Source organism: Cervus canadensis, chromosome 11 (assembly GCF_019320065.1).
Source record: "Cervus canadensis isolate Bull #8, Minnesota chromosome 11, ASM1932006v1, whole genome shotgun sequence".
Lineage (NCBI taxonomy): Eukaryota > Metazoa > Chordata > Mammalia > Artiodactyla > Cervidae > Cervus > Cervus canadensis.
The window spans coordinates 57,877,762-57,899,695 of record NC_057396.1 but is presented as its reverse complement, the minus strand read 5'-3'; positions in this window follow the sequence as shown (position 1 = coordinate 57,899,695).

Genomic DNA, 21,934 nt, shown 5'->3' with positions numbered 1-21,934 from the left:
CCTGCATTGGCAGGAGGGTTCTTTACCACTAGAGCCATCTGGAAAGCCCCAATTATAAGAATATACTGTAAAAAAAAAATTACATAAATTGTCTCTCTCTCTAACTCTAATATTGTACAAATTTAATGCTTTTTCCATCTTAATTCAGCACTCTCACTCACTATGGCCCTAAGTTTTTCAGTTAGAGGTGCAACAGCAAAACTAACACAAATTTCTTTTTCCTCCGTCACAATTCCATGGATAGAAAACTTGTTCTTACCGTGGATCTTAGCAACTTCAGCACAGTAAAGATTTTTTTTCATTACTTATTAAATCGAGAACTTTCACCTTTTCACTTTGAAGGAAGCACTTTATCACTTTACTCTGGCATGTCCAAATTGCCAGCATCACTACACTAATGAGCTTTGGGGTCATTATTAACTAAAATGAGGGCTCCTTGAACACAAGCACTGTGATACCTAACTGTTGGACTGATAACCAAGATAGCTACTACGTGACTAAAGAGCGAGATTTCATGGAGAAAGAGATAATTCACATCCAGGGCATGTCGGAGCTTTGGGCCCAACTTTATCAGGCTACACAGAGTTTAAGACTTATAAATTGTTTATTTCTGGAATTTTCCACTAATATTTTTGTTATGTGGTTGACTATGGGTAACATAAATTGTGAGAAGTGAAATCTTGACTAAGGGGGGACTTCTGTATACCAAGAGAATATTAGTGATAATCCCTGGGTCATTCAGTTATGACAAATTTTATTTTTCATTTTTTCCTGAGTTTTCCCAAGCTAATTGCATTGAGCTTGTACTGCCTTAATAAGCAGAAAACAAGAAAGAAAACTAATTCCCCACAACGGTCATCAGGTGGCATGTTAAACAGAACTGTATCTGTAGTTTACAATGTTAATAGTTTTGTAAGTTATAAAAAGCTCATAGTTAAAATATTCAAAAGGGAGAATAAGATGAAAAATAAGACTCTTTTCCTTGCAAATCCTCAGACCCCCTTCCACATGTAACTACTGTCAGCAAAAATATATATTTAAAGGTGAAATTGAATAGACAGAGCAGATCTGAAATAAGGAAGCTAATGTAAAGAAGCCCCAGACAATCTTGAAGAGAAGTGAATAAAACTCACCAGCTACCACCTAGCCCTCTCTCAGGACATTCCTTCATAATCATATGCCACTTCACATAAAGGAAATCACCCTCTTTACACTTTGAACACATGGGTTCCTATAGACACTGACGCCTAGCCAAGCATGCAAATTAGTACGGACTCTAAATTCCAAATGAATCAAATCAAATTTGAACTTTGTAGCACATTGGGTAGAGAGTCACAGAAGCAGCAGACCCTGCCCCTGGGTGTGGGGAAAGCTCTTCCTTCTCGCCCATATCCACCCCCCTACCGCCTTGCCCAGATGTGCTTATTTAATAGTTTAATATTTGACACTTTCTCATCCCCGTGTGTGTGTGTGCTCAGTCGTGTCCAACTCTTTGCCATCCTGTGGACTGTAGCCGACCAGGGTATTCTGTCCATGGGATTATCCCCGCAAGAATACTGAAAAGTGAAAAAGTGAAAGTGAAGTCACTCAGTCATGTCCAACTCTTTGCGACCCCATGGATTGTAGCCTACCAGGCTCCTCCATCCATGGGATTTTCCAGGCAAGAATACTGGAGTGAGTTGCCATTTCCTTCTCCAGGGGATCTTCCCGACCCAGGGATCCAACCCGGGTCTCCTGCACTGCAAGCAGATGCTTTACCATGGGTTGCCATTTCCTCCTCCAGGGCATCTTCAGACTCAGGGACCAAACTCAGGTCTCCTGCACTGGCAGGCAGATTTTTACCACTGAGGCCCCTGGGAAGCCCCACTCTCATTCCCCATGCTTTAGCTTAAATGTCACTTCCTCAGAGAAGAGACAAATGGCCTTGGCTGAATTGGTGTAACTCCCCCTACACCCTTTATCCTCTCACCATTCCTGATAGTATCCTTGGGAACACCTATCACCATTTGTACTTTTTTACTTAATGTATTTATGCCTGACCCCCACCTCTCCCCTCTCCTCAGGTTGTAAACTTCACAAAAGCAGGGACCCTGTGTGTGTGTTTGTGTGTGTTTAATAGCTGACTTTGTTTAGTCAGCTTTCAGTCCATAATAGGCATTTAATAAAACAATGTTAAAAGATGAAATATTTTACCAGTTCATTTTTGAGCTGATATTCTAATTTTATAAATGTTTTAGATAATGGCTGGCCCTTCAATGGTAGGTCCGTTCATTTCTTCATTCAGTCAACCAGCAGATTTTTGTTAAGTGCCTGGTATTTGCCAGGCCTTGTGCTAGGTACTGGAGATAGAGGTGCCCAGCAAGGAAGAGAAATCAAAACAGGCATATACGTTCTAGGGAGACACGAGCTGTAAGACAGGTTTTAGGGGAGCGCTGAGTTAGTAATTTCCTGAGCCTTATGAGAACCACAGCTGATTTTTTCCTCCACCCAAGTCACCCTGTGGCATCCATTCAAACTCAACAACTTCGTACCCAAAACGTTGACTGGGGTTATCTGTGTATCTGTAAGTTTGTATAGAAAAGATGATAATCAATTTTTTAAACAGAGATTAAATAGTGTAAGAGGTGACACCAAGAGCAGACGAGTGAGAAACCAGACGAACAGTTTCAAAAACGACCTCTGCAAAGTAGGGCTCTATAAAATGCATTCTCTCTCTCTCCTCCATCCTTTCCTCCCTCCCTCCTACTTTCTCTCTCACACACAGTTCAGACACAAGACATGGAGAAGCAAATGTTTTCTGACTCGATGACTTCAGCGGATTAACGCTCCTTTGAAAGTGATATTGCCACAGCCATAACGTGTTTATGTGTAACACAGACATCTTTATGTATAATGCAGACGTGTCTGTGTGGGGAATATTAACATCCTGGCCTTGTCATTTAGCGAGGTAGGAAGTTCAGCCTAGAACTCGAGATCCCCAAAGCCTTGGGAAATCTTGATACGGGAGGAGGGAGCAGGAGAGAAGAAGGGAGATTATTTTAAGGGTTATTTCTCTTTTTTTTCTACCCCTCCTGGGCTTAACTCCTACTCTCAAGAAACAATCCTTTGCCAGCACAGCTGGGATGGTTGTCAGGCAGAGGTATCCTGGCTGAGGATAGCAGTCATCCAAAAAGAGTCAATTAGAAGATGCTGGTAAATCACAGAGACACTAAAGTGAGAGTTCCATTTTCTAATAACTTGATGGCAAAATATTTATTTGAGACCCTGACACTCCATCCCCAAAGAAACAAATTAAGAAGAGTATTTTCTCAAGAATGTTCTTTACATATCAAAATATATCCTGGAAATTATCTTTTTACTTTAATATTTTAAAACTATTGTTCTTTGTAAATTATGAAAGTTACCCAGGCTTACTATAGCAAAATCAAACAATTCAAAAGTATATCAAGTAAAAAGTTAAAGTCTAGCTCTCTCCCCTCTCCCACTACCCAAAGCAGCACTGTCCCACAGAAATGTAATGTGAACCACATATGCAATTTAAAATTTTGTAGCAGTCACATTGAAAAAGTAAAAAGGAACAGGTGAAACTAGTTTTATATATTTTATTTAACCTAATGTATCCAAATAGTATTGCTTCAACATGTAATCAGCAAATTATTCATGAGCTAAAAATGATTGAGATATTTTCCGTTATTTTTTGTACCAAGTTTTCTTGGTACAAATCTGGTATGCGTTTTATACTTATAACATGACTCAATTTGGATGCTAAATTTTCACAGAAAAATTTGACCTATGATTGAGATGTCTTAAAACATACAGTTGAAAAAGACTCACATATCCAAGTTGTTGCAAACACTACAACGTTTTCCAATAACTGAAGTACCAGTTTTTAAGTTAAATATGAAGTAATTAAAATGAAATAAATTTTAAAAATGTGATACCTCTATTTCATAGCCACATTTCAAGTACTCAGTAGCCATATGTGTTTGTAACTACCATATTGTAGCATGTAGTCCTGCGGGAAACACTGTTGTAAGTTTGGTGTGGAACCTTCTTCACTTTTTCTCCATTCACATATACATAAATACATAATTTAACAAACATATGTATGTTACACATATCTGTATTTAATTTCAGAAAATTGTGCTATATATTTTATTCAATCTATGTTTTCAATTAAAGTTATATTTTGGATATTTTTCCATTACAGAAGGATCTGTATTTTTTAAATAATGCTTGTGTAGTGGGTTTATTGAACCACTTCCCTACTAATGGGCACACAAGTTGTTTCTCATGTTTTACATTTATAAATATCTGTGCTTGCCTATTATGCTAGTATTTCCGTAGGATACATCCCCAGAATTGACTCTTCTGAGCCAAAGGGTATATGCATCAAAAAATCTGAATGCTAAAGCCAAATTATCCTCCCAAATGGTGAGGCCAAATTTTATTCTACACTTTTGGCTGTCATTTCTTGCCAGCACCTGTAAATACTTGAAATGCCAGAATCATAAAACATGAAAAAGATCTTAGGGATCATCTATTCCAGTCCCTTTATTTTATGAACCAAGAAGATCAGGCCAAAACTATGGGAAGAGGCCATGTAGCTTATTTGTGGGCAGGCTGGGACCTGAGAAGCTCCCGGGTTCTTGCCTTCTGTCCGGGTCCTGGGGAGCATGGAGAAGCCGGGCAGCACCTTTCCAGGCATCCTCAGGAAGGTCATCCTTTCTCCAGCTCCTCATGCTGTATCATCAAACCCACGCTGGCCAGCTCAGCAGGCCTTTCAATGGAGCGTCGCCTCACGCCTCAGTAAACAAGGAGCCGGAGTCAAGGGAGCCTTGCCTTGACATTTGTATCCAAAATTGAATTCAGTCTGCTCAAATGCTCGCTACAATTTCTAGTGTGCCTTTCCCACCTCCCTTCTGCTAAGCACAGCCAAGTCATAGACTCAGGCAGAAGGAAAGAAAGTGATGGGTGGGGGTGGGGCGTGTTTTGTTTCATGCAGAAATAAACTCCACTGGTCAGCAGTTCCTGGCCGACCAGCTCAGAAACAGTCTTTAATAGGAGTCACTTTGGGAGGCCAAGGCAGAAGGGTGTGAAGGTCTTTTGCAGGGGAAGGTGGTTCCCTCTAGCCACCCTTAAGCTGGTGGGGCCCTTGAGATGCCTGAGGCATCTTACATGTCAGGAATTCGGGCTTCTCCCGAGGACGCCTACCCTACAGTTCCCTACCACTTTACAGAGCCCATGAACACAAGTGCTGGCCCATAGAATCCTTGCAGAGCAGGCACCATGCTTGGGTGTGCACTGAGGGCAAAGGGCTAGAAACGATCTCTCTTGACTCCACCTCCAGGACACCTCTCTCCTCCATTATTCAGCCCCCAGCCCCATCCCACACCCTGCTCAGCCACCAGGGCCCCTCTCTCCTCCGTCTGTTGCCTACAGCCTCAGCTCAACTTCATTACAGACATTAAAAATAAAAATCCTATTTGCTTGTGCTAACTCATTTATTTAAAAATCAACTCAGACACCTTAATTCTATTTAATTTTTCTTTCTTTCCTGTCCTACACCCCCACCTCCTACCCAAATATGATGCTTTCTTGACATATGGGCACCCAAGAGCCAAAATCCAGATTGAATGCTCCTACTTTTGTTATATATGGGCCAAACAGTTCATACTCCTGCTAAACTTGGAGACAACTTTTGGTCCTAGTTTTTATTTCTCTGATGTTTCTTTATTGGAAGAAAGGAAAGAGGCATCACAGTAGGAAAAGATGGAGGGTGGGGAGAGCAGAAAGCAAAATAAGGATTTATTTCATGCTGTTTTAGCAGGCCGTGGTAAGGCTTCTAACTTTGTCATGCTTGGCACATCCTTAGCCCCTAAATGCAGTTCATCAACAGACCTTGCTGCTGTGATATCTTGACCTCTGCAATATCTCCAAGTCTACACATTTCTCTTCCTTTTGACCATCTTCACTCTAATTCAATCTTCCCTCAGTTAGCTCCTATGATATTGTACCCACTCTGGGATGGTAAGTGTATGTCTCACACTGCAGGCAGAATGACTGCAAGGGACTTTGAAGCCTCATGTTAACCCCTGTAGGGAATAAGGATAACAATCACGAGCAGCATTGTTAAAATTTGTTGAACACTTCCTTTGTGTCAGGCACAATTTTTAAAAAATTTTTATTGGGGTATAGTTGGTTTATGATGTTGTGTATCAGGTATACAGCAAATGAATCTACTTATACACACACACACACACACACACACACACACACTCTATTTTAGATTCTTTTCCCATATAGGTCATTACAGAATATAGAGTAGAGTTCTCTGCTATCCAGAAGTTCCTTATTAGTTATCTATTTCAGGTTCCTTTTTTTTTAATGCTTAAATATCTGAGTCATTTAATCTTCATAACCTTAGAGGTAAATATGATTATTCTCATTTTAGAGATGAAGAAATTGAAGCACAAAGATGTATGTAATTTGCCCAAGGACAAAACAGTTAAGTGGTGGAACTAGTTTAGGAATCCAATCTAAAAGAATTATTAAGAAATGCCCGAAAAATAGATGCAGTTGTATAGAACAGTCTTTTGGACTCTGTGGGAGAAGGTAAGGGTGGGATGATTTGAGAGAATAGCATTGAAACATGTATATTATCGTATGTGAAATGGATCGCCAGTCCAGGTTTGATGCATGAGACAGGGTGCTTAGGGCTGGTGCACTGGGATGACCCAGAGGAATGGGATGGGGAGGGAGGTGGGGGTGGTCAGGATGGGGAACACATGTAAATCCATGGCTGATTCATGTGAATCTATGACAAAACCACTACAATATTGTAAAGTAATTAGCCTCCAATTAAAATAAATAAATTAAAAAATATATATATTCCCCCCCCCCCCAAAAAGAAATACCCGAGTGATTAATATTTACACATGTGGCAATGACAGAAGAGTCACAGACAGGTGTGAATTTTTATACAGACCGCACAGGATGGCAAGGGAGTTGCATCTCACTGATTGATTGGGAGGAGCTGCCTGGGCCGCTGGGTTGAGAAAGATCACAAGGCTACATCGGGACCCAGTGGGAAACTGTGAGGGATTAGAGATGTCTGTCCTGGGCCAAGTCGTGGCTGGAGTGGGGAGTGCATTTGTTTCCTTGTGCAACAAATTACCACAAATTTAGTGCCCTAAAACAACACAAATTTATTATCTAACAGTCACAGAGATCAGAAATCCCAAATGTGTTTCCTTAGGCTAAACTCAAGGCATGGGCTGGGCTGCACTCCCTTCTGGGGGTTCTTCCTAGTCGAGAATCTGTTCCTTGCCTTTTTCAGCTTCCGGAGGCTGCCTACATTTCCTGGTTTGTGGTCCAAATCCAAGAATTGCATCACTCTCACTCTTACTTCTGTCCTTACTTCTCTGTGACTCCGCCCCTCTTGTCTGCCTCTGTCACTTAAAAAAATTTTTTTATTCATTTATTTGGCTGCTTGGTCTTGGTTCCAACACATCAAGATCTTTGATCTTCCTTGTGGCATAGAGGATCTAGTTCCCTGACCTGGGATCAAACCCAGGCCCCCTGAATTGAGAGCAAGGAGTCTTGGCCACTGGACCACCAGGGCCTCCCCCGTCTTCTGCCTTCAGTCTTTCCCAGCACCAGAGTCTTTCCCAATGAGTCAGTTTCACACATTAGGTGACCAAAGTATTAGAGCTTCAACTTCAGCATCAGTCCTTCCAAAGAATATTCAGGGCTGATTTCCTTTAGGATTGACTGGTTTGACCTCCTTGCAGTCCAAGGGACTCGCAAGAAGTCTTCTCCAGTTTGGGCTGCTATAACAAGTTACCACAGACTGTGGCTTATAAACAACAGAAACGTATGGCTCACACTGGTGGAGGCTGGAAGACTGAGAGCAAGCTCTGGTTCTGGTGAGAGCTTTCTTCCAGGATGCTGACATTTCACTGTGTCCTCACATAATGAAAAGCCAGCAAGCTAACTCTTTGGCCTCTCACTAATCACATCTGTGAGGGCTCTGCCCTCATGACCTACTTACCTCCCGAAAGGTCCACCTCTGAATACCATCACATTGGGGATTAGGATTTCAACAAAGGAACTTTGGGAGTGCGGGTGGGAGCACAAACATTAAGTCCATAGCGTGAGTCTTTTCTTGATATTGCTATCTTTTAACTGCACCAGGGGACAGAGGTCTGATAAGAACACAAGTGTGTTGCATCCGTTCACTCCTACAGAAGACAGTGGGAAGGGGGGGTGAGTTGCTAGCCTTGCAGCAGCTTCATTCTTCCATGGGGAGAACACCTCTCCTTTCCCAGCTGTAGCAGCTGGGATTAGAACAATACCAGTCTGAGTCCCAGATAAAGTCAGGTCTTTCAGGAGCTCTCACTCTGCTCAGGATATAGTTCTAGATTCTCAGCAAAGGTGCCCGGTGCTCTAAGCCTTGCCCTCATCTCCAGTCTTGCCTCTTATCCCACTCCCCCTACCAGCAATCCAGCCTCCAAGTCCAACTCCTTCTGCCTCAAGGCCTTTTGACGTGCCATTCCCCAATTCTGGAATGCTCTTGTTACCTCCTTGTGTCCAATTAATTCCTACATATCCTTGCTGCTGCTGCTAAATTGCTTCAGTCGAGTCCGACTCTGTGCGGCAGCCCACCAGGCTCCTCTGTCCCTGGGATTCTCCAGGCAAGAATACTGGAGTGGGTTGCCATTTCCTTCTCCAACATATCCTTAGGCTCAGCCTAAAATTATATCCTGGAAGAAACTTTCTTTAACCCACAAATCTAAATCAGCACCCCTTCCCCACTCAGGTCATAAAACATGGGGTAGTGTCAGGAACTTGGGGCCTGGACTTAACTGCTTGACCTGCTATCCTAGGCCCATCTCTCATTAGCTTGGGCAGGTTATGCAAACCTCCATACCTCTGAGAGCTTCTACTGCAGAGTATCACCATGAGGATTAAATGAGATAATCCATGTAGAAAGTTCGGAAGAGTGTACTATGAGTATAAGCTACTGTTTTCCTTTATAGCAGTTATCCACATTGTAATTATAAAATTTCTTGTGTTATTATTTATTTTATATCTGTTTTTCAACATGTAGCAGGTTCTGCAGTGGTAAGGTAGTGTGTTTCTTGTCCTCCACTGTACTGGCAGTATCTAGCATGCTGTCTTCCATGCTGAAGATTCTCAACAGGTATTTCCTGGATGAATGGGTAGATGGGTGGATGGGTAGATGGCTGGCTGGCTGGCTGGATGAACATATTACCTATTCCTGGAGTAGGTCCCATGAAAAAGTAACACTTTATCAGAAAATAATCAATGTAATTAAAGGGCATTATCTGGAAATTTTTGATTGTCAGATTCCAGGCTGATTAGTAGCCTAAAGTTAGATGCAACATTCACTGTCTCTCCTTTTCTGGGGCCTGTTCTCACCCAGGGCCTTGTGATGCCCATTGCTGGGCAGATTTATGAAACATCTCAACCGACGCTTACATTCCATATGTCACCATTTACACATTCCTGCTGGGGTCAAGGTGGGGAATGGCATGCGTGCTAATAGCTGCATTTCTCACATGAACTTTCTCATAAACCCTCTTCTCAGCTCATTTTACTGATACATTATAATATGCTTTTATAAACAAGTGTTCAAGGGCATGAATGAATGCTTCCTAATTTCCATTTTTTTGAGGACTACAAATCTTGCAAGGACAACTAGAAGTTTCTTACCTTCACCCTTCCACAGGCCAGAATTCCATCTGAACCATTCTAGAGGCTCCCTAAGGAAACAGGACAACATTTTCCAGTGATTCTAAGCTCTTGCAGATCCTCCTTCCTTAAGTTTCAAGGATACTACATCTATATATGTTAATTGTGCACTTCTTACTCTCATTCTGTTTGAAGTCCTATAAAAAGTGCTCTTTTGCCAGAAAATAGCCAACAAAATCGCCAAATCCAAATGGCCACCGCTGAGCCTTGTTCGTCAAGTTGGTGGAAACCTCCCACGGAATGTTTGTTTCTTGGCAAGGAGGCCAACCAACATCAGTCTTCCTGTGCCTTCATTTTCTTTCTGACCTGAATGGTCAGCCAAGCCCTATCTTTGTTCCATTTGTCAAAACACCATTGTTCTTTCTCCTCCCTGTGGCAGTTTCATTTCTATTGTTAAAAAAAAAATCAAAAGTCAGAGCAGCCTTGGTTTGACAGACACAGGTCTTGTTGACTGTGTAGTCTGATTTGTGGCCAAGAGCCAGTCTCATCTATAGTGCTCAACTGACTGTGGAAATCATCTCATGCTAACCAACTCTGGCTCCATCAGACTACAACCCACAAAAGAATTTCTGTCACCAATTGTTCGGTGCTGGGGGGGGGGGGCGGGTCATGATTTATTGGGTGGTGGTATCTACAACAGGGCAATCTCTTCTTCCAGCTATAACATCCTCATGTAAAACAATAAGATCATTAAGAATAAAACAGATCATTTTTCTAAGAGAAACGCCTGATAAATCTGCATTTTGGAGAGTAGGTAGCCCCAGGTTATTACTGAAGAAACACACACAGTTCAGTGCTGGCCTCAGCCTGTTTTATTCAACAGCAGTTCTCATCTGAGGCTAGGGCGACTGAGGCCTTTTTAGATGCCGAATAGAAATACTATGATTTTGGATGCTCCCACTACCATGAACTTTTCCTCTTCCTCTCTTAATATTATTTGCCCAGAATGTGTATTTTAAAACAGAATTTGTAATTCAGTACCTATGTTAGATTGGATTTTAGATGCTACTTAAGGGGAGAGGGATTTCTATGAAAATGGGTAAGACATTTCTTCCGTCTTTAAAAATCCTCTGTAAGTTGTCATTCTAAAATAATTGTTGGGACAATTTATTTAATAGATAGATTCTTTTAAACAAAGATTATTGGGAATTGAACTGGGCAGTTTGGGGGATTTCTGAAGAGAAGATCCTACCGACTACCAGAGAGAAAAAGCTTATTTCATACATGCGCTGAAGAATCAGATGACTTTGGATTCCCCAAAGACAACGTCTAGAAGCTAAAAAGCAAAGAGCAACGCCTTCAAAATCCCAGGGGAAAATTATTTCCAACCTATCATTATTTACTTAGCCAAATATTAGTCAAGAAAAGGCTAGATTAAAATTATTTGCAGACATACAAGCCCCCTCCAAGTCCATCTCCACCTTTCTTCACCCTGCCCTGGGCCCCTGGAGGCTGACCTGAACTGACTGCATCCATGGGCTCTCTTACCTTTCATTTCTCATAGGATTTGGTCCATGCAAAGTACTGGCAGGGCTTGGAGGGAGAAAGATGAGATCAGATTATTTGTCCCTGGCTCCTTCCCTGCCAAGTCAGCTCAGGTTGACTTCCTTACCCAAGGCCAGGGTCCATGAAAGGTGGCCCTCTCCACTCTTTCCAACAACTTCAGTTTCTCTGGGTTCCAGGAAACTTTGCTTGCCCCCGTCTCAGCCCCAGGGATGGTAACAGGATCCCTTCAGTGACTGTGGTTAGGATGCTTCACTGCCCTTGTTGGTTTGCCTTTAACCCTGCCCGTATCTTCTTAAATAGACTCTTCATTAAACATTCCTCAATTACCCCCATGGGAATGTGGGGTAAAGGACCTGTTTCCTAAAGGACCCCAACCTACGCAAGCAGTTGCCTGGATGACAGTAGATGGTTTCCCTCACTGCTTGAAGGCAGTATATTTATGATGAAAGGCTTCAGCATCATGTCAACCTGGATATGTATTCCAGCTCTGCTATTTTGTACCTCTGGGACTTTGTACAAGTGACAAGCTTTCCATGCCTCATAGATAAAATGGGGATTTTATGTGACTTTCCTCCCAGTTTCTATGAGGATTGAATGAAATAACCTAGAAAAAAATGTACTGCAGTGCCAGTCATTTAATGAGGACTTCCCAGGTGGCACTAGTTGTAAGGAACCCACCTGCCAACGCAGGAGACATAAGAGAAGTGGGTTTGATCCCTGAGACAGGAAGATCGCCAGGAGGAGGGCATGGCAACCCACTCCAGTATGCTTGCCTGGAGAATCCTATGGACAGAGGAGCCTGGTGGGCTACAGACCATGGGGTCGCAGAGTCAGACACAACTGAAGCGACTTAGCAGCATGCAGGCACAGTAAAAGGTAGTTATTATTAATTATTATCCATGTGCCACGTCTAGCCTGCCAAGAGTGGTCCATACTTCAAAGGGCCAAGTGACCCAAAGGGCAGAGATGCCACCCTCATAAGCCTTAAAACCTCCCTTGTGAATCCTGAAGGGATGCCCAAGGAAATGGAACCACACAGGAACCCACGTACCCAGCCCTGAAGTGTGGTTTGGGTTGAGAGGGCTGCTCTTGCTTATGGAGGGGGGGTGGACTCTGACAGACAGGGTGGGGCATCCTCTGGCACCTGGCTCCAAGTTCTGCCCACTGTCCCCAGTTCATGCTCACAGTGTTCTTTGCCAGAGGAGAGGGAAAACTGAAGTCACAATGTATTTCTCAGCAGAGCTGTGATCCCGAATACCTGGATGAGGGTTCTGGTTATCTTCCTTTTGAGGGCTTGACTCCCTGCCTGGGATACTTAACACCCCTCTTCCACCACCGTCTGAAAACCTCCAGAAAGTCAGCTTTGATGGAGTTCTGTCTTTCAGTGTAATTGCACGTTCCCAGTTTCCCCCTATGGAGCCATCTTCCTTTTTTAAATTTGCAATATTGCTTTAGTTCAAGACTTGAGGATTGTTTGTGTGAAGGGGAGCGTGGAACAGAGATGAGGTATAAACAGAAGTTGCTTTTTCAGGAGAGGTAAAAATGAGAAAGCCCAGGTCTGTAAATGTCAAATATGTGCATACGCTTCTGTGCCTGTGTATATGCATGCTTGTGTGAACAGCTAAACGTGCATATGAGCTTCTGGGTTTCTATATGTGCATTTTCTTCTTCCTGTGATCACCAGATATAGCCTAGCTCTGAGATCTTTTGAGAGTCTTCTTGCTAAAAACCTAGGTAGAGTCTTCAGTAGAGCTGCCGCCTGCCTTATTTAGACACAGTATTGGTGTGCGCCCACATTTGGCCTCTGCTCCCCATCCATCCTGGCATACGAAAAGTCAAGTCTGGAGAGAGGGAGAGAGACAAAGAGGAAGAGAGGAGTGATTCAGGAGAGAAAAAAAATCAACTTGAGACTCCTTGAAATAGCACATTCCTTGAAATAGCACATCCCCCAGTACACTGACACAAATTCACGTATTTAACAAAAAAATTAATTTCAGGGACACAGCCATTGTATTGAAGCAGGGTATGCCAGAATCTGACATAAACAGGAAGTGGGTGGGTCAGACTTTAGTTGACACTGTGTGGTAGAAACAGATTCTGTGGCAAAAAATATTTATTTTTACATTGGCCCATGGATCTTGTCATGATTGGTTAGGACATTAAGTCTGATTCTGAGGATAAACTCTGTGCCAAGGGCTGGTGCTGAAGTGGATCCCCGAGGTTTAACCACTTTACTTCCTTCCAGAATTCAGAAGTTAGACTATACAGAATGATGACCGTTGCTCCGGTTACACAACCTTCCAGATGGGCAATAGTGGACAACCCAAACCTCCTGGTGTCTATTTGCTCATCTTGGGCATGGTGATAATAACTGCTAATTAAAATGGTTGTTATGAGAAAATACAGAGAATGCATGAGAGAGCCTACGCACTTCATAAATGACGGCAGATAATTACTATTATGCAAAGGAGAGGAGGAGGAGGGAAGGAGGGATGGAGAAGGGAAGGAGGGGGAGAACTAATTACATAAAAAAGTCACCCAGAGGGCCATCTGGGGAGCATAGAGTCATTTTATAGTACCCTTTAAAGAAATTGTGTTCCACATTCTCTTAAATAAGCTTGCTAATTTCCCTGATGGGGCTATTTCTTTGTTTCTAAGCTTCAGCATTTTATTCTGTTGTAATTATACAATATTTCAGGTCTGACATCAAAAAGCGCATCGTCTGTTTTTATCTTTCTCAGCCCCATCCACATCCTTAGTGACGGTTGCCAGGTATCCTGGGGTCACCCAAAGTACTTTTGTTCCAGAGACCTTGCAAAGTAAGCCAATGCAGTGATTTAGAAAACTTCTCTTGCTTGTGGACAAAAATACATTAAAACAACCAAGGGAGTGATTACTCTTTGGGATAATTATTTTTAATGCCTTACTAAACACGTTTGCAATGCTTTTCAGGTCCTTTGGGATTCAAATTAGAAGAAAATCTTTTTTGTTTGTTTTGTTGTGTATCTTGGAACTTGATCGTCGGTAAATGTCTGTGATGTTTGCATATTGTGTAACACTCAACTCTCCCATCCCCACTCCTTACTTCCAAAGGCTATCAGGATTTCATCAGCTTTGAATAGGCAACAATATCAAAATACACGGTGGAGAGAATTAACGGTTTCTTTGTGGCTTTCTGGTTATCTTCCTTGACTATGCTACCAAATGCAACTCTGAAAGAGGCTTGTTGTGCTTTGGCGTTTGATCAGCCACTCACTTCAATTCAGTTCCAAGCCAGAAGAGCTCCCCCTTGGGGTATCTTTGTTGCTAAATCTGTATGAGGCATCATTGACTACTTTTAAGTGAAAAGATGCTGTCAGCATATTAGGTATCTTGTCAAGTCCTCCTTAAAGTACAATGATTCTTTCCTAATTTTAATAATATTGTGGTTAGCTAATTATGTCACAGGCCACTAGAAGCCCTCTCTCTAAAACCTAACGAAGTGGCCTTTAGTCTCCCTGATCACCATACTGAGGAGTTTAAGAGAATTCTTGGACTTGATCTAAGTGAGACCTGTTACAAGGAGACTTCGTACAGCCCAAATTCCACATCCTGCTTCCACTGTGACCGAGTCCTACAGCATAGCCAGACAGTGAGCAAGTTGAGAGCAAGAACTGCGTCTCGCCAGTTCAGTTGCTGGGCCCATAACAGGCACACAGTAAGTGTGGATGAGTGAATAAATAATACATGTTAGTCGCTCACTTGCGGCCAACTCTTTGTGACCTATGGACTGTAGGCTGCCAGTCCCCTCTGTCCATGGAATTTTCCAGGCAAGCATAATGGAGTGGATTGTCATTTCCTACTGTGAGGGATCTTCCCGACCCAGGGATCGAACCCATGTCTCTTGCGTCTCCTGCACTGGCAGACAGATTCTTTATCACTGCAACACCTGGGAAGCCCTGGATGAGTGAATGCTATTATACAAAGATGGTTCTCATCCACCACCAGCTTGGCCTTGGGGACAGCTCTGCCACTACCTAGCTGTATAATCTTGGGTTAATTATGTAATGTCTTATCTGAAAAATAAGGGGTAGGGCTAGAAGCTTTTTAAAGTTCCTCGCAGCTGGAACCTGCCGCAAACTGCTGCTTTACCAGAGAGAATTTATCTTCTATATCCTGTGTGCAATGAGTGGTACCTGGTAAGGCACCATATTGAGTCAGGAAAAGGACATGGTGAAAATCTTCTTAGTAGGCGATATTTAGATTCCTCTTGCCGCAAATGATTACTTAAAGCACGTGCAAAATGAAAAAGTCCAGCTGTCTCAAATATTCTCATCTTTTGAAAATGGTTCTGTTGATAGAATCCACAGGGTAACTGAAGTCTCTACGGAGTTCTCTATGCACGTAACCTATCTGAGAGGAGCAGGTGAATTTTTTTTTTTTTTAAACCCAGCCTCAAACAGAGAGATGATCAAGAAGCAGTTATGGTATTAATAGGTTCACTTTAGATCTATCTGTGATAGACATAATTAGAAATGCGTTTAGCAAATACAACTGCCTTGAGGAGATGGGGCTAAATTGACCTAACAGATGTTCATGTCCAATAATAATAATGATACACTGTGTTTATTTGGACACCGATTAAACTGTTACTGCCGACTTCAAGGCCCCAGTGCAAAATCCTGGATTCAGATCCTGTGGATTTATCACACCCAATGGAGGACACTGGCTCTCTAAACCTCTGAATGGATTATCCTCTTCCATTAGAGTGGGCTCATCCTTTCCAAAAGATAACATCTTGTTTCTCTGGCCTGAATTTCCCTTGACTTCTTTCAAAATACAATTTGTGAAAACAATGTGTGAGAACACATGACAATGGGAAGTACTCAGTGGGAATCCTGCAATAAACATGTCAGGTGTATAAACTAGCTGATGCTATTTATTTGGTCCTTAAGAAGGAAGTATTGGGATAGGATAAATTGCAATCATTTTTCAACATCTTAGATTTCTCCAGTAACGCATATATGTTGGCAGACCTTAGCAGATCATGCTAATTTATTTGTAAGCCATCAAAGGAAAGAATAAAATATATGACTTCAGGCAAATGAATGGACTGGAAAACCAAATTTGGGCAACAGCTATATTTTCTTACGCCAGAAATAAACATGTCAACATGGTAAGGAGGGTTTTGTCCCACTCCTGGCTGAACTTTTGAGGGGTGAGATGGCTAATATCGAGGGACCCAGTTTTGTGGTCTTTTCTCACAAATTGTTCCACGATTTAAGAAAAGGACAATCTGCAGCGTGACACAGCAAACCAGGTCAGAATAATATTTCTTAATGGCGATTCCTGCAATGTTCTATTAATTACAGCAGCGGTTCAGAATTTTCTGTGCCTTGATGGGTTGTATTTTTAATAAACAGGCACCCATTTTTAAAAATTTAATGTGATATAAAACTGAGTTCCAAGGAATCTCTAATATGTAAGTGATGAAAAATGATGCGGGGGAGAAGAAGCAAACATGTGCCTATCTATATATACACCATACACCAGTGTCCAAAAGATGATCTTTGTGAACATAAAAGTTTATGCTGCCTCTGATTTGTGTGACTTTTAAAATGCACTCGCAATATTTAGGGATCTTGGAGCATAACATCGGAATAGAAACTCTTTGCCCTAAATTTGTGTGTACTCTCTGGCTTTCTCTTGCTTGCTCCACATGGATTCTCCCTCTTTTCTAGCCAAATTAGTTTACCCACAATTCCCTTTGTGGATGGCATCTCTACAACATGCCTCACCTTACAACATTCTTACCTGCCTATTTCTATTGCCGCCGTTTCTTGAATCTGGGGACAGGGATCCTCCAGCTCCTCTGGGGTGGGGTGGGGTACTCTAGTTCAAGTCGCACTCCTCTAAGAAGAATTTTCCTTTCTATCCCAGCTAGCAATAATGATCTCTTCTACTGATAATATTCTAGGGCAGAATTTCTCAACCTCAGCACTTACTATTTTAGGCTAAATAATTTTTTGTCGTGGGGGGAATGCCCTGTGCATTTAAGAATGTTCAGCAGCATCCCTGGCTGCTACTCACTAGATGCCAGTGGCATCCACCTTCCTACTCCCACAGAGTTGTGACAATCACAGATGTCTCTAGATATTGCCAGCTGTCCTCTCCCCCAACACCAACCCCGGGTTCGGGGCAAATCACCTCAGTTAACCACTGCCCTACAGTTCTTCCCAAATCAGATCACTGATGCTGGAGAACAATGATCAGGTCCTTAGCAGTACTTTGGTTCATGTTCTAAGTTATTTGAAGATTAACGAATAAAAGATGTTTTTTAAAAATTATCAGTTGGGAGTTTCTAAAAATTAACACTAGGTTAATTTGAATCAAGTACTCTTGCCTGGAAAATCCCATGGATGGAGGAGTGTGGTTGGCTGCAGTCCATGGGGTCCACAGAATCAGACACGACTGAAGCGACTTAGCAGCAGCAGCAGATCCTCAGAAAATTTTAATAGGCGTGTATATTATTGCCTTGTCCCTCTTAAAAAAAGCTTTATAGAACTATAATTTTAATACCACACTATTGAGTTGAAATGAGAATACACAAGTTTAGAGACTGTCTCTGAAACTTTAGAAACATTACTGTTGAAATTACTAACCATTGCTGATAACCCTTATAGAAAATTCAGTGATGTAAGTTCCTCTCAAATAATAAGCTCCTTTTGTTGCTAGAAAAGTTGGTCTCTTCTGAAAAACTGGGTTTCTTCCTTCTATTGCATAAAGAGAGATATGTAACTAGTTTTATTTTCCCTTTTCGAGTTGGCTGTCAGGAAGCTCAGAGCTAAGATTTATGTTCAATTGCAGTAGCTATTCTCATTCTCTCATTTCTAACATCAGTCCAATCTTTCCTCCACTAGCTCCACTTAACTCTTATCTTTCACCTTTGCTCTAACAGCTTTCTTAAATCCATCTTTTTTATAAAATAAAATTTTAAGCAAGTGGAGTCCTTATCACTTACCATCAAAGCCAGGATGCTTTTGGAAGTAAAGGGAAAATAATAACTAAGCTGGGACAACAGCTTAAACTGAAGCTTCCCTGGGCAAAATCAAAATGTGATGTCACTCTAGAAACACATAATAAATAGATAACAGCAATTACTCCATTCCCAGGGCGGGGATAATTAAAGATAAACATGTGCCCTAAATAGAAAGTCAAAGTTATGTGCTTCTTTCTTATTTATCATGTGTCAATCTGTTGATTAGAGTTTAACATTTATTATCCCTTGGGAAATGTTGTAATTAGCCTCTATATTAGTAGAGGGGAAAAAAGTTTAGGCATTCTTAATCTATTTAATTTCTACCAAAGGGAAGAGGGGGATCCTTCAGATCTGGAACAGTGATCACAATAGAAGTTTCATCTGTTTGTGATTTATGGAGACTTGGAATTAAATGCACTATTGACCAGTATCAGATTTCTAATGACTCTATCTTGTTTTTCCTAAGCAACTTCTCATAAACTTTTATAATATCTTGAGCAGCCAGCTAATACTATGTTCAGGCCTGTTTATAGAACTATTAATAAATGCTGTGTGGTAACTCCAGGAAGACAGTCAAACTGCTTTTTCTCTCCACTGGCTGAAAACAGTTTCCTGCTTATTTTGAAAAAGCATGGGATGACCAACATCTTTGATATATGTTAGATATTCTGCAAAGATCCCAGTGGAACTAAATAAAATTCTAATTTTTATCCTAAAGAGCTCACAATCAAAAAGGAAACACTGTCAATGCCTTGATTGCAGTCTTTCACAAGTGAAAGAGTGAGATATCTATGCAGCCCCAGGTAGTTTGAAAGAAGATAGGAATTTGTTTTTGTGTGAATGCTCAGAATCATGTTATAATTCAAGTTCTTGAGGGCTGATTTGTTTTTTGAAGTCAGCTAATATTCTCCAATTAGACAAATTAAAATTTAATTACTACCATTTAGATTTCTGACCACATGCGAGACACCATGTAGGCACTTTACATGCCTTGTGTTAATCTGTTCTCAAAACAACTCTGTGAGGCAAAGGTATTATTAGCCCCATTTTACAGTTACAAAAATTAAGGCTCAGAGAGAATACAAAAGTCACCCAAAGTCTACAGAAAATAAGTAGCAGAGGAGGATTTAAGCCCCAGCCATCTTATCCTTAAGTCAGATTCTTTATACTAGTCTGTGCCTCCAGAGTAAGAAGCTACTGGTGTAAAAGTGTAGGGCCCACCTCTGAGCCTAGGAAAATGACCAGAGAAGGATAATAGTAACAGCAACATCCATATAGCACACACTCTCTGCCGAGTATTGTTTACATGTATCTCATTTAATTCTCACAACAAACACAAGAGAAAGGCCCACTTTTCAAACGAAGAAAAACATGAGAGCAAATGATGGACCCCAGTGCTTCCAAGAGTATTCCTTTCCACTGTTCGTTCTCATGTTACAGATCACCCTGATAGTTCTGTGCATTGCCTAGCACTTTACAGTTTTCAGATCACTCTGTATACTTTATTTCATTGTTTTCATTATCCTCCTTTTCCAGATAAGGGTACTGAAAAATCAAGACCCTAAGTTATTTCTCCAAGGCCACGGTCATTGGCAGAGACAGGATTTAAGTCCAGGTTTTCTTGTGGCTAGCCTGGGATTCTTTATTCTGGACCTGGCTGCATACCTGAAATGTAACTATAAGGAAGAAGGCAATCCTAAACTTTTCAAGCTGACTTTAGCCTTGAGCTTTCTGTACTGAAAGGAAAGAAGTTGATTTTGAAGCAAAGTTACATATTTCCTGTTCCAGGGCCCAGGTGTAGGGCACAATGATTTCAATTTACTTTAAGGTGGCAACATCCTTGCCTGAGATCAGACTCTTGAGCAAAGGGCTTCCCTTCCTGGCCTTCTCCCCGATCCAGCAAGAACAAAGATTGCTACCTTTTCTTAACTCACACCAATACCAGCCCTAAGTCTAGAACTCATTAGTTCTTCATAGTTAGAAGCAAAAGGCAAAGCAACAGAAAACCAGACTGTATGTTAATATAGATAACAGCCACCATTTATGGAGTGCTTCCTTTGGGCTAAAAAGTTTACACGCTTTATCTCATCTAGTTCTCACAACTTGAATAAGTGCTGTTATTTTTACCTTTGAAAAGGAGAAAGTCAAATTTTTCAGAGTCTCAGTACCTTTCAGTCCCTCAGCTAGGGCTGACAATTTTAATGCAGCTCCACCTAAACAGCTACCCAACCGATTCCGTAAAGTCCAGCCTGGTAGGCAGAGATTTATCTATACCAAGCATTCCAAATCCTTCAGAATCTCCCTGCATCTTGGCAGTAGGGTGGGATACTTACTAAACATGTTAAAACACGGCAGTGTGGGTAGAGGGCAGAATGAAGTGAGCGTGATTTGGTGCTGCCATCCCCAGGCCTCCTCGTTCCTTGTAGCAGTTATCACGATATGAAAGCATCTGACTTGTAGCTTGTCTGTCATTCCCACTGGAATGTAAGATCCATGGGAGCAAGGCAGACCTTGTCCCCACATTGCTTTGGTCCCAGTCCCTGCTACAATGCCTGTCACGTAAGATGTGCCAATGAATAGTTGCTGCATGGTGAATAAATGAATGGAAATGAAAGGATAAGGATGCCCCTGCTGGAGATAAAGGGGAGACTATTCCCTTTTTCTGGTTGACTCCATGATTTTTAAAAAAAGCTTCAGAGCAATCATTCTAAAAACAAAACAACAACAAAATGCCCTGCTTTGCCAAGGTTTACGGAGAGCCTCGGTTATGGGTTTTTCAAGCCACTGCTCCTTAAACATTTTATCGATTTTTGTCTTGGGTATACCTCTGCTAGGAATTCTGGCAGTTCCCTTCCCTTGCTCCCCCACACCTCTTCTCCCAGACGACCTCTAGTGAACACACATCCTTCTGCTGATCAGCTGCATATCCGGGTTCGCAGACGAAGGCCCAGGTGGCCCTCCACTAATGGCTCATCCGTTATCTGTATGAAGAGCCAGTGCCTTTCTGAGCAGATTTTTTTTTTAAGCTAAACATTCTATAGAAAGCAACACCTTTTGTTCTTTATCTCTTCTTTCCTTATTCCTGTGCTTCTGATCAAATATATCCTTTAAAAAAACTGTTTACTGAATATTCCAAATGCAAACTGTTCAGATTTTTCCTTTCTGTCACACATTTTGAGCACCACAGTGCTAACAGGCTGCTCTAAAGAATATTCCCTTTGTGCCCTGCCATGGCCCCCATATTCCTTGCTTAACATTTGGATATTTTTACAACATATTCAGTTTGAAAGATAATACTGATACCTCGTTTTATATGAACATTTATACACCAGGACCCTGGCAAGGAACTGACTTCATTGGGATATTTTATGGCTTAATTCATCTGAATGATTTATATCTCGTTTTGTCTAAGTATTTATGCTAATAAATTTAACAGATTCCCCCTTACTGCCTGGTCCTTCGTTTTCTTCAGGGGGTCAAAGTGAGAGGAAAATAAAGCAGCATGTTACTAAAGAAAGAAGGAAGAAATTGGCACAACTGATTTAGAACACAAATAAAATTACAACACAAATAACATCTCTGATTACAGTTAAGGTGGGGCAAGTAAAAAAAAAAATCCTAGATCCAGATAGA